The sequence below is a fragment of the Urocitellus parryii genome, chromosome 7, assembly GCF_045843805.1.
Source record: "Urocitellus parryii isolate mUroPar1 chromosome 7, mUroPar1.hap1, whole genome shotgun sequence".
Lineage (NCBI taxonomy): Eukaryota > Metazoa > Chordata > Mammalia > Rodentia > Sciuridae > Urocitellus > Urocitellus parryii.
Window position 1 is genome coordinate 142,722,022 of NC_135537.1, and position 13,196 is coordinate 142,735,217.

Consider the following 13,196-nt stretch of genomic DNA (forward strand, 5'->3'; position numbering starts at 1 on the left):
ATGGGTGGCAAAATCTTGGCAGTTTTAGGAAATAAATTAAAGTTGAGAAATGGAGGGATGGAACAATTGGAACTTGTTTAGTTAGATAAGTCAGATAGCAAGACCAAGATGTCCAAAGAATTGGGGAATTAGGGAACCAAAAAGTTATAAAAAAATTGCCTTTTTCTTTGCCCCTTCTAACAACTTGAGTAACATCTGTTTAGCATTCCAAAGTCCTCTTTTCAACTCTCATCTCAGTTACTATTTCTAAATTGTCTAAGATAATTTTCTTTTGTACTGAAGATGAGCCTTATTTGTATTCCAGCCTCAACCTTTAATACTACTAGGATATTTTGACTTTACCTATTTTATGTAAATAATTAAAAAAACAACCATTGGTAAGATAGATAGATGTGTGCCCCAACTCCCAATCCCTCTTGAATTCTTGTTGGTTTACAGGTAGCAAAGATTTCTAGTAAAGGTCAAAGCTGGGTTTTTTTCTTTTCAGGGAAGAAACTATAAATTTGTGTTCCTTCTTTGTGGTGGTCAAGCAAAGGCTAAGGGCTGAAGAAAAGCAGGATGGGCCTTAGGCAGACCTCTCAGTGGGATTAAGTCAGCGGGTTCTCTATAGATATATTCTAGACATATATAACATGGGGTTTGAGATTACTAAGGTTTTCTAGCTCTGCAGCTTAATAACTGCATAATCTTAGGCAATTTAGTTTTCTGAAACTTTCCCTCATATTTTTAAAAGGGAAGAGATGTGCTTGTAACATCTGTCTACCTCTCCTATACGGTTTCTTTGTGACCTATTAAGTTGTGTACAGAGTAAATTCGAGGTTTTTTTTTTTATATAATCCTGCCAATTCCATATTTTCAATCCTTTTTAAAAGTTTCTTATTTAGAACCTACAAGAGATCCTCCTGGTTCTCATTTTCACCTGGTGCAACGCCCCTCCATCCAGGACAAATGAGCACACAGTACATAGAGTAGACAAAGGCCCAGTTTCTCTTTGTACAAATTTACAAGTAGTTAAGTTCATGCTTCTATTTAGTTTTGTTGAAGAGCAAAAACGTTTGACTTTGTTGATATTCCTGTATTTCTGTGGTTTAGACTACCGTGTATTAGGTGATTTTTTTGGATTGTGGATTCTAATCTCAAAGATCAGACATTTCAGACTTTGACTACCCCTTCCTTTTCCCCATATAGAAAACCTACTTGTTTTAGATTCTTCCCTTTTTCTTTCATCTTTCTTGTTATCACTCACTGGGTCTTGATTTTACCTATAAGATGCTGGCAAATCAATTGAGGTGTTTTAGTTAGGTTTTTGTTACCACACAGTTATTTTCTCAAGAAGATAGGCCTCAAGAAAAGCATGAAGCAAAGTAGATCCAGCTATCAGTTCTGGAACCAGCTTATGCATGTTGACTGTCTTGGCTTTGTGTTCAGCTCTACTGCATGACCCTCCTCTTTTCTATCCAACTCCTTTGTTACCTTAGTACTGCATACCTGAAATTCCAGGAAGAAAATGTGACTCAGCTAAAAAGTATCTTTGTTGGCAAAACTTTCATGCTAGATATTGGCCGGCCAGTTGGTTTCTGGCTTTCCCTAAGCCAAGTACATGTTCCTGGTGTAGCAGTCATGTGATTCAAAATGTGACCACAAAGTGACACACTGATCTGGCACTGTCCCTAGGTTTGTGTTTTAATTTTTAAAAATTGGATCTTAATGTTCTCATATTGCTATTAAGTATTTTGGAAATGTATTTTGAAACCCAACTGCATTGCTGGGATTCTCAGTATCTCTTTCATATACTATTGCATTCTCTTCTGCCTCCCTAATCACCAGATGACTTCTTCCAGGTCATCTTAACATTGCTCTGGAATTGTTTTCCAGTACAAATCTAATTTTCTTTTCCACTGACTTTGCATCTAATGACCAAATTCTGGAATTAGGCATAAGAGGATCTTCATAATTTGGCCTAATTTAATTTTCTGATCTTTTCCTGTTGTTCCCCTCTATATATTTATGCTTTTGCCTGTATTAATTGTATTCTATTATTATTATCATTATTAATATTTAAATCTATTTGTTTTATTCAGTATAACTGTTTGAAAAGAATTGTTTGTTATAGTTCAAGTATCGTCCTGGGGTTTCATAAATCGACTTCCAGACCACTCATGTATAATCCAGTTAAGCCTTTATTGAAGCACACTGGTGGCGACTGACCAGAACATAAAGCTGTTCCCCCTGATCAGCCCTGAACAATTGCAAGGGCATTCCTTGTAAGCCTGAAAACCGCAAAAGGGACGTGTGGGGATCCAGCCAATGTAAGCAAGCCATATTACAGAAGTGGGAGAGTGCAGTCAGGTGGTGGGGACGCTTAGCCAATCACAGTTAGCCCACTCACCCCAGATACAGAAACAGAGCCCCATTACCCTAGTTACAGAAACAGTGCCCCATTAGGTCGTTCCGTGTTCTTAAAGGTTTCTATAGCAAAAGGAAAAGAACATCTTGCCCTGGTTATGACCCTTGTACTTAGCATGGTTGTTTTACAAAATAGAGTTACTAAACAAAATGGAGTCACTTTGGCTTGACTATCACAGTTGAATAAATATAAATATAGATCGTGGACTAGTGCATTGTGTTATTAATTTTGCTTAAGTGACAATACAATTTAAATTTGTATAAACAAAAAAGGGACTTTATTTGCACATGTACATAAGATGATCAAGAGACTAAATGCACATCTGGGAAATATGCCTTCTCTGGTTCTTGACTCTCCTTTCTTCATGTGGTTTTATTCTCAAGAATCTCTTCCCCAGCTGCAGTCAGCAGTGGTTTATGTGCTCACCGCTTGAAACCCCAATGGAAAAATACCTCTTTCCCCGTAGTTTCAGCAAAAGTAGTTGGTTTTATGGCCTGACTTGAGTCCCTGAGGCAATCACTATGCAAGAGGGATAGAATTTCTTGGTTATCTAGGCCTGGATCATGTGCTCATTTCTAGAGTTCAGTGTGAAACCAGCCAGACCTGAATTGCATGAAAGGAAAGGCAAGTGTGAGAGCAGGGTTTCACAAAAGAAAATTGGATTGCTGATACCAGAAGGGGTTAAATGGATGCTGGGAAAGCAGGAGTAACAGTTCTCTACATGCAGCTTTAAGAAGACCCAGAAAGACACTGCGGTAGAGAACTTGCCTAGCATATAAGGTACTGTGTTCTATTCTCAGCACCACATATAAGTATTCATTGACAACTAAAAAAATATATATGTGTTAGAAAAAAAAAAGAACCAGAAAGATGACTCCGTCACTTAATAAGGTACGAGTACTGTGAATGAATGTGTATGCAGGTATGTGTAAATGTGTATGTATGAACTGAAAAATATGTGAAACTATACACATCAGACTGGGGGTATTGCTTAGTGGTAGAGCGAATACTTAACATGGGTCTGGGTTCATTCTCCAGCAATATACACAGGCGCGCGTGCACACACACATGCTTTGATGTTACTTATCTCGGGAGTGAATATGCTTGGAGAAGGTAAGGGGCCAATTATACTTCTGTTGCATGTCTATATTTTTTCACTTGTTGCCAGGCGCGCATATTATTTTTGTAAGAATAATTTAAAATATAAAATCTAAAAGTTAGAATGAAGAGTTTTCCTCTTTGGAATGTTATGGTACTTGGCAATTACTTTTTGATGATATTAATAATGATAATAGCTAACATTACTGAGTGCTTTCTTTACATTAGATAAACTGTGCATGCTATATAATTTATCACTTTGTTCTTATAATGAATGACCTTCAGTAGTGTTAACAGTAATTAACATGTGTATAAATTGCAACCCAAACCAGCTATCAAAATAATCTGAAAAATTCAATAGATCCCTACACTCTACCCTTGGCCGAGGAGCAAATCCTATGTATTCAGTAGGCACTTCTCATGACTCATTTATAGTCAGTTTACTATTGAAACTTGCTTGGGAACCCTGCTGGGTCACACATGTAAACCCTGGTAGCACAGCTAGTAAAAATCAGAATTGGGTTCTAAATCCAAACCAAAACTTGTAACAATTGCACTATTAATAACATGGTTATTACTGTTTTATACTGTTTTGGGGTTTAAATTAATCTTTGTAGATGGACATGAAAATCTAAACATTTCTGTGGAGAAAATGAATTTTGGATCCTAAGTATCTGATTTACAAATGGTCTTTTGAAACACAAGACAAGGGTTTACTCAAAATAAGATAATCTTAAAATTGAATCATTAGCAGAGTTCGCATGCTTTTTTACTGGATGACATATTACTAATACACATTCACAAAATAATGATGTTGTTTTAAAGTATTTTTTTAGTTGTTGATGGACCTTTATTTATTAATCTATATGTGGTACTGAGAATCAAACCCAGTATCTCACACATGCTAGGCAAGCACTCTACAACTGAGCCACAACCTCAACCCAGTAAAGGACTGTTGTTTTTGTAAAGGACTATTATTTCTTGTTACCAGATTAGCACTTTTTGATCTACTTTTTAAAAAATTAGGCAATACATACAACAACTTGCTTCAAACCACTCCTATCCCTTATCCTCTATATCCCGAATCCTCTTTGGTTAAATACCACCTACATAGTTTTTTCTCTTATACCTTTAATATAAACATCTGAGTTTCAATTGAATTTTGCAAACATTTAAAAGACAAATGTGGTATTTTGCTTATTTTGGCATTTAATAAGGAAGTAAGTACATACTTTTTTATAAGGAAGGAAACTATCATATAATGTTTAAACTTATATAGTTAAAATCTGCAAACAACCAAACCATACCAGGATAATGATAATTTCTTAAATAGTAAGTTGAAATAAATTTTATTTTCCTAGTGTGCTTATCATTCAGCAGATAATAAGGAACCAAGATAAAAATGTAGGCTGTTCAGCAGGTTCACTTCAGCCTGAATACACACAAAATAGTAAAAAGCCTACATAGGAAAGAAAGTGAATGTTGAGCATTGCATTGAGTATTGTGCTACCATTTATTACATTCATTGTTGTTATAACTGTCTTTGGGGTCATTGCTGATGTTTGGTTTGTTTTGGAACTCGGGGTCATCTTGGAACTCTGGATCATCTTGGAACTCTGGATCATCTTGGAACTCAGGATCATATTGGAACTCTGAGTCATCTTGGAACTCTGAGTCATCTTGGGATTCTTGATATCTGGACTTCTCATAGGATAATGCTTGGTCCCAAGACTTTGGTTTGTCTTGGGGTTTGGGCTCATGCTGGAATTCGGGCTCATAGAAACTGAGGTCGTAGATGTTGAAACTGTTCCCGTAATGTGAATAAACACGAAGAGCAGGCTGGTGATGAGTGCCTTGAACATCATTTTTGTCTGCTTTAAAATAATTATATAAATTTCATCTATGTCTTAGACTACAAATAGACAAGCATATATCCTTGATTGTGTTTATTTAGTACATTCATGTTATGCCAGTGTGCTTTTACACTGTTAGTGAGCAAATGAAAAGCTTTCCTTCTCAACATCTGCTGACATAAGCCCATTTTCTATCTAGGGTCACCACTTAGGGTATAAACAATCTAGAGTAAAGAGGGCTTAATTCAGTTTTCCTTTTTTAATAAAAGGGAAGCTAAATTAAACACTATATATCTGGTGTAAGTATGGGGACTTCCTTTCAGATTAATATATATAGTAGAGTAAGGGCCAAAGAATGATAGACAGTTTCAGAGTGTAAAAAATAAATAATGAAATAAATGTTGACTTTTTTTTCTTTCTTTAGACTTCTGTTGGCTTTTATTCCAACAATTTAAGGTTTAATTCCAACAATTTAAGGTTTAAGCTTAGGTCACAATTAGGGTATTCATTCTAAATGTTTACACCCAACACTAAAAGAGGATTTCTCCCAGTGCCTGGGATGTCCTTCATTTTTTCCCTTTAAAAAAAAAAAAAAAGTAGTTTCTGGAGAATTTCATAGCTTTTAAGATAAAAGGAAACTTAGAATTGAACAAAATCAATTCCTTTGTTATTCAAATGAGCTCACACAAGAGGAATAACTTGCCTGAGTATACCAGAGCTAGAACTTGAGTCTTAGTTCAGTGTTTTTTAGTGGTTGAGGACTGTGAAGACATAGTAGATTCTATACCAAAAGTTTAATGCAAACCATTTTTAAAGTAAGGATATATTTTTTTTATCCTCTATTTAAATCTACTGGCTTACTAATATATAGCCCTTTCTGGACATGATTATTATAATTTTTTAAACTTAAAATTTAAACTTTTATTTTAGAAATTTAATATATACTAAAAGTTATATTTGCCTCTAATAAGTAATCGAGAAAAATGTCAAATTAATATTACCTTTTGGTTTTTTTGTTTTGCTTTGTTTTCAAAGGTTGAGAAGTCAGCCTTTCTCTGGTATCCTGGAGAATCTGATTCTGATGGGGATTTCTAACTCACTACATGCTATTTAAATATACTTAATGAGCAAGTCACATGTTTGAAACTTGACCTGCTATTTGCAGTTTGGAAGTATCCAACTGAGAATTTTCCAAATAACTGGTGTAAATAGGTAGACTTTGGCAGAGATTAAGGCATTCAAATAAAGTCTTTTACAATCTGTTCATTTAGTTAAAGAACCTAGTGAATACCATGTTGTTATTCCTCTTATTTGTGTATATACATTAATGAATTTCTTCACTGGATTGACTCTAAATACATGAATACACTCTTTTGTGGGTATGAGTAGCGTGATTTAAAATCAAATAAGTATGTTAAAGATAGATGTCTTTTTTTTTTCTGTTAGGCATCTGGGTGTATGTTTATAGGATAGTTTCTAGTTATGAATATTTTGAAGTTTAAAAAAATAATTTAGGAATTATTGGGATACATACCAGTAATTTAATTTTGGGTAAATAAAGTAGTCTTTTTTGTTTGTTTGTTTTGTTTTAGTTATAGGTGGGCACAATACCTTTGTTTTATTTTTATGCAGTGCTGAGGATCGAACCCAGTGCCCTGCATGTGCTAGGTGAGTGCTCTACCACTGAGCCTCAACTCCAGCCCCAAATAAAGTAATCTTAAGAAGTTAAACTGTATTTCTGTGAGACTTAAACTAAGAATTGCATATGATTTTATAAAGTTGTGTATGTGTTTGTATTAAATCACCAAACCACTTGCCTTGAAGACGTTAAGGAAATTCTTTACAGGAATTTTGTGTTTTGATTAGTTCTTTTCCTTGATAACAGTGTATAAGGAAGTTGGTTGTGTTGTGCTCTTGTTTTCATCATACTGGCTAGCACTTTTTAAGTATTATAGGGCTGTGAACAATAGTGTTGGCATACAAGGAAATTGCTTTATAAATGGCAAAAGTACAAGTCAATACATGTTCCTCACTTGTTTTACTTTGCTGTAAATTTTTTTTTCTTGTGAATGAATAGAACGACTTCCTGCTAAATCTTAATTTATATGGTACATGTAATAAGTTTACTTAACTGGAGGTTAGTGTGCTCAGACCTAAGAAGTAAACAAAAGAAGCCTCTTGGCAACCAGAGTAAATATTAAAATTAGACTTCTAAGATAATGCTCAGGAGTTTGATACTGTGCTTTCTCCACCTACTTAGTCATTCTTGCTTTGGGGACATACATAGTTGATAATAGTAATATTTTTGCCCAGAGCTGACTGTCAGCATGACTTATTTTGCTAATTCTGATCTTTTGAGTACTAAACTTACACAATACTTTATTGTGCTTCAAAAACTTCATACTCGCTTTATGTAAAATTCAGTATTTTCTCCTTCCTACTCTTGGATCCAGATGTATTCTCATAATCTCTTAACCACATCATCACCTAGCCAAATAACTCTCCAGCCTTGGATTTCTCATTATCTTCTCATTCTTATTAATCTTAAGCTTCCTGGACATTTTGATGATGAATAAATAACATTTTAATATCTGAACTTTGCAGCATTCAGATATTCCCAAACAAAAATCATTTGCCAATTGTTCAAGCCTTTAAAGAGTTCCTTTTTTTTGTATGTGCAGCCTCCCTCATCTTCCCAAAGTACTTTTCTTCCTTGTTCAAAACTATAACTCTAGGTTTAATTCTGATGTCAGTACCTTTTATGTGAGCCTTCCCTAATTGTACACTTCAGAATCAGTCATATTAGGCTTTTATACTTAGCATCACCTACTCAAGCTGGACTTTCAGCTCATGCAGGATACAGCTAACAGAGAGGTGGAAAGAATCATTTGTTGCATTGATTAGTATAGCAAGTTGGCTACCCCAAAGGCAGAGTAGCCAGGCAGCAAAGTCACCGCTCCATACACAGAGTGGCAAGGAAGTCAAAGGGCAAACAATATTATACAATTGTGGACCAGAAATTTGCATATATATATACATATTTATATGAATGTGTATATTTATGTTTATAAATATATAAATTTATAATATAAGTTGCATATTTATATATGTAGCAATATTTATGATTGTGTTATAATCTTAGCACTTCTGTGCTATTTTGTATATGATGTAAAATATGTCCAAAATTGTGTCAACCCACCTCCACTCTCCCAGTATATTTTAATGCAAAAATCCATTTAAGTACAGTTTTATTCAAGAGGTTATGGTCTGACTTGCTTGCATTAGTTTTTATGTTTTCTTCTTGTTTGTCTTGAACAGTGGATAATTGGGGGAGGCCTTTTATTTTTACTTTTTATCTTAAGCATAAAGTATGCAGTGCTTTTTCTTTTAACAGTCTCCAACTTTAACTTTGTATTTCTTGTTCCTGCCATTTATCTTAAAGATAGAATAAGTGGTGCCTTTCTGTTGACTGTCACCAACTTTTAGTCCTGTATTACTGCCTTACACAGAGTCTGTTTTTTACTATTAAAGGTATTTTAAATTGTTTTTTCACCATATTCTGACTTGTATTCCTCTTATCTTCTAGCATAGTGAATGCTTATAAAGATTAGGATACAATAAATATTGGAGTCGATTGAAAAAATTTCTTCATGTCTGAGGACTGATATAATTAATAATGTCTACAGTAATAAAAGGCATTTGGTCATTTGTGGGTTTCCCCTGCATCTTAAACATAAATTTGCAAGTTGTAGACTTGAATTTAAAAATTCTGTCTATACTTTCTGTCTCCTGTTTTGTGGATCATATACACATTCATAATCCCTTATCTGTAATTCTGGAATCCCAGATCCCCTGGAAACTTAGTTTTTTTTTTTTTAAAAAAAGTTTGGCACTAAAATTTATTTGGAACATTTTACTTGCGTTGGTGTGAGGTTTTTTTTTTTCTTTATTCCTATAATCTTAGTATACTTAGTGTTAATATTAATGTTTCTCTGCAGAAACATTATGTTGATTTTGAGATGCTGTTCCAGTTTCACTGGAATAGTATATACTGCATAATAAGGCATATCTGGGCTTATCTTTCTGGGCACATCACTGTACTCCTAGCATCCTTGTAGTTAGGTAGTATTTGTGCAGCAAATAAATATAGGTTCCAGTGATATATATCATTTCAGGCCTGGTGTCTAACCTCATACCAATCATCCATTCTTGCTTTCATATTTGAGCTTGGACTATTCTCAGGAAAGTACATTGATGATATACTGCAGAGGGTATCATCAGAGCAGATACTAAAAAAAAAAAAAAAAGATCTAGGGATTGGCAAAGCTACAGAGGCAGCCCACTATATTGATCGAAAAAGTTTTAAAACCATTTGTTTCAATTGGTCGCTTAAATTGAATAATAAAAGCTGGGTTAACCATCATAGAGTATAAGAACATCTGTTAGAGAGATGCTCCAGATTTGATACCATATGCCTCACATTATGCACTAGTTATGCCCTCTTTTGCCATGCCCTGCCATGCACCCTTCAACTTCTATTTTTTTTTTTTTTAAATACTGAACCAAGGAGCACATTACCACTGAGCTAAGTCCCCAGCCCTGCCCCCGCCCCTTTATTTTGTTTTTGTTTTTTAGAGGCAGGTTCTTGCATAGTTGCTTAAGGCCTCACTGTGTTGCTGGGCTGGCTTTGAACTTGTGATCCTCCTGCCTCAGCCTCCTGAACCACTGGGATTGTAGGGGTGCACCACCACACCTGGCTCAACTTCTACTTTTGATTAAAGATCTGACTCCCTGTCCTCTGAAGGTTTTTTTTTTTTTCAGTTTTATTTAGATATAATTCACAAATCATAAAATTCACCCCTTTAATAAACATATACAATGTAGTGATTTTTTAACATTTCAGAGTTGTGTATTTATCACCACTAACTTTAAATATTTTCATTATTCCCAAAATAAACCCTATTATCATTTGCAGTTACTCCCCTTTCATCCCCCTCCCTAACACCTGGCAATTAATAATTACTTTCTATCAATTACATGTTCAGATATATCATATAAATGGAATCACACAATGTGTGCTATTTTGTGACTTGCTTCTTTTACCTTATATAAAATGTTTTCAGTGTCCACCTGTCATTTATAAGAACTTTATTTACACACACACACAAACACACACACACACACACTGGTAGTCGATTGACACAATACCTTCATTTTGTTTATTTTTATGTGGTGCTGAGGATTGAACTCTGTGTCTTACATGTACAAGGTGAGCACTCTACTGCTGAGCCCCAGCCCCAGAACTTCCTTTTTTTTTAATAGCTCAGTAATATTCCATTGTATGGGTATACCACATTTTATTTGTCCATTCATCTTTTACTTGAAATTGCTTCCATATTTTGGCTATTATGAATAGTGCTACTATAAATATTTGTGTATTAATTTCTATGTGAACCTATATTTTCATTTTTTTAAATGTATCTAAGAGGGGAATTTCTGGGATGTATAGTAATTCAAAGTTTTACCTCTAAAGAACTATCACGCTGTTTTCTAAAGTGATCATGTCTGTACTTTCACAGTGGCAGTATAAAAGTCTTTCCACATATAAAAGTTTCTTCACATCTAAAAGTTTCTCCACATCTAATTTCTCTACATCCTTACCCAATACTTGGTATTAGATCTATGTAGACAAATTTTGATTAAATCCCTCCTCTACTAAACCAGAGTAAGTTTATTGGTTTTTTGATACCTCGGATTGAACCCAGGGGTGCTTAACCACTAAGCCACATCCTCAGCCCTTTTTATTTTTTATTTTGAGATAGGGTCTTGCTAAGTTGTTGAGTCCGGCTTTGAACTCCAGATCCTCCTGCCTCAGCCTCCCAAGCTGCGAGGATTACAGGTGTGAACCACCATTAATTAGTAAATAACATGGCCACATTCAAATATAATTTTTCTGTTTACACATTGGACTTTTAGCTCCTAGGTCTTACATGCCTTTATCTGGGTACACAGAAAATCTAGCAGAATATGTGGCATTTCATACAACATTTAATAAATGAATCTAGGTTTAAATTATTATTGTATTTGTAATTATTCATTGATAGGATTAAAAGTAAATTTTTTTATAGAAGCTAATTACCAGTTTTAATTATAGACATAGATGATTGTAGTTTGAATAAAGGATACTGGATTCCATTCTAGTGATTAGAATTGAGCCAAAAGATTTATTGAATGGCTTTGTTTTCTGTGATTCTTGGTTTACAGAAGTACAGTAGCTTTGGGTGTTAATGAAACAAGGCTTTGCTTTGTTAAACAAAGATGATTTAGTGTTTGTTACATACTGAAGAATCGAGGGTTATGACTGGACACATACGAAAAAAGATGGTTAGTGATTGCAGTTCATCTACTGCTTTATAAAAACAGAGCTGGGGATTGAACTCAGGGGCACTCAACCACTGAGCCACATCCCCAGCCCAATTTTGTATTTTATTTAGAGACAGGGTTTCACTGAGTTGCTTAGCGCTTCACTGTTGCTGGGGCTGGCTTTCAATTTGGGATCTACCTGTTGCCTCTGGAGCTGCCAGGGTTACAGGCATGCACCACCACTCCCAAAAACAGTTATTTTTTTGAACCAACTGTGGTTCACCTCTTTTAGGTAAGTATGTAATCCTTGAAAGAAAATAATCCTGAGAGATATCTACAAGACTTGATTATTTTGAACATCTAGAAAACTTCTAAAACAAGCATGTAAGAATAAATACATCCGGGCTGGGGTTGTGGCTCAGCAGTAGAGAGCTAGCCTAGTATGTGCAAGGCCCTAGGTTCAATCCTCAGCACCACATAAAAATAAATGAATGAATGAATGAATGAATGAATGAATAAAGTTGTGTCCAACTGCAACTAAAAAAAATTAAATATTAAAATAAAGAATAAATACATCCAAATGAATGTTATTCCCTACAGAATAGTCACAGGTGGAGGCGATATACTTACTTCAAACCATGCTATCTTTCAGTACATCATTTTAGAGAAATAATGTTTTGGAAGTGCTGCCAAAGTCTGAAGCACATTATTTTAGAATGTGGTAAGAAAATTTTCAAAGTTGAAAGCATTTTGGTAAACAAAACACCAAGTTTAGTAATACTGTTTCTTTGTTTTGGTTTGGTTTGGTTTTCATGTGGAAGGTTTTTGTTTTGTTTTGGTTTTATGCAGTATTGTAGGGAATTGATAAGACTCTCTACCACTGAGCTACATCCCCAGCCTTTTTAAATTTTGAAACAAGGTCTTGCTAAATTGCTGAAGCTGGCTTCAAATTTGTGATCTTCCTGCCTCAGCCTTGATAGTTGCTGGGATTACAGGCATGCACCACCATACCCTGCTTAAAATGAGGGGTTTTTCTTGGTGTAATTACAAACTGGTTCTGAGTGGTATTTGAAAAAGGCCCCAGAACATTTTCAGTAATGCTGATATTATTGAAATAAAAATAAGACTAGTCACCATGATTTCTTTGACAAACTAGTAAGCACTTTAGGAGTATTATTATTTATGTTCAAAGTTAAAGTCAATTTACAGTCATCTTATAGTTAATACATGAATATAGATATTTTACTAGTTTCAAGTGACTCCTTGATTCTTTGATTTAATGTAACTTTTTTGTTTTGTGGTACTGGGAATTGAACCCAAGGCTCACACATATTAAACAAGTACTCTTCCATTGAGTCACATCCCCAAACTTTCAGTTAATTTGGATATGTCTTACAGAAACTTGGGCTTTCAAATGTCTCTAAGTTTATATCTAATAATCTGCAGCTTTCTTATAGAATTTACAGTCAGAACAA

At 34.7% G+C, this 13,196-nt stretch overlaps 1 protein-coding gene across 2 annotated transcripts in view; it reads left to right on the forward strand.

The window, feature by feature from the left end:
- Window positions 1-13,196, forward strand: part of Nf1 (neurofibromin 1) — a 251,252-nt gene that overhangs the window by 143,823 nt on the left and 94,233 nt on the right. The window lies entirely within an intron of this gene.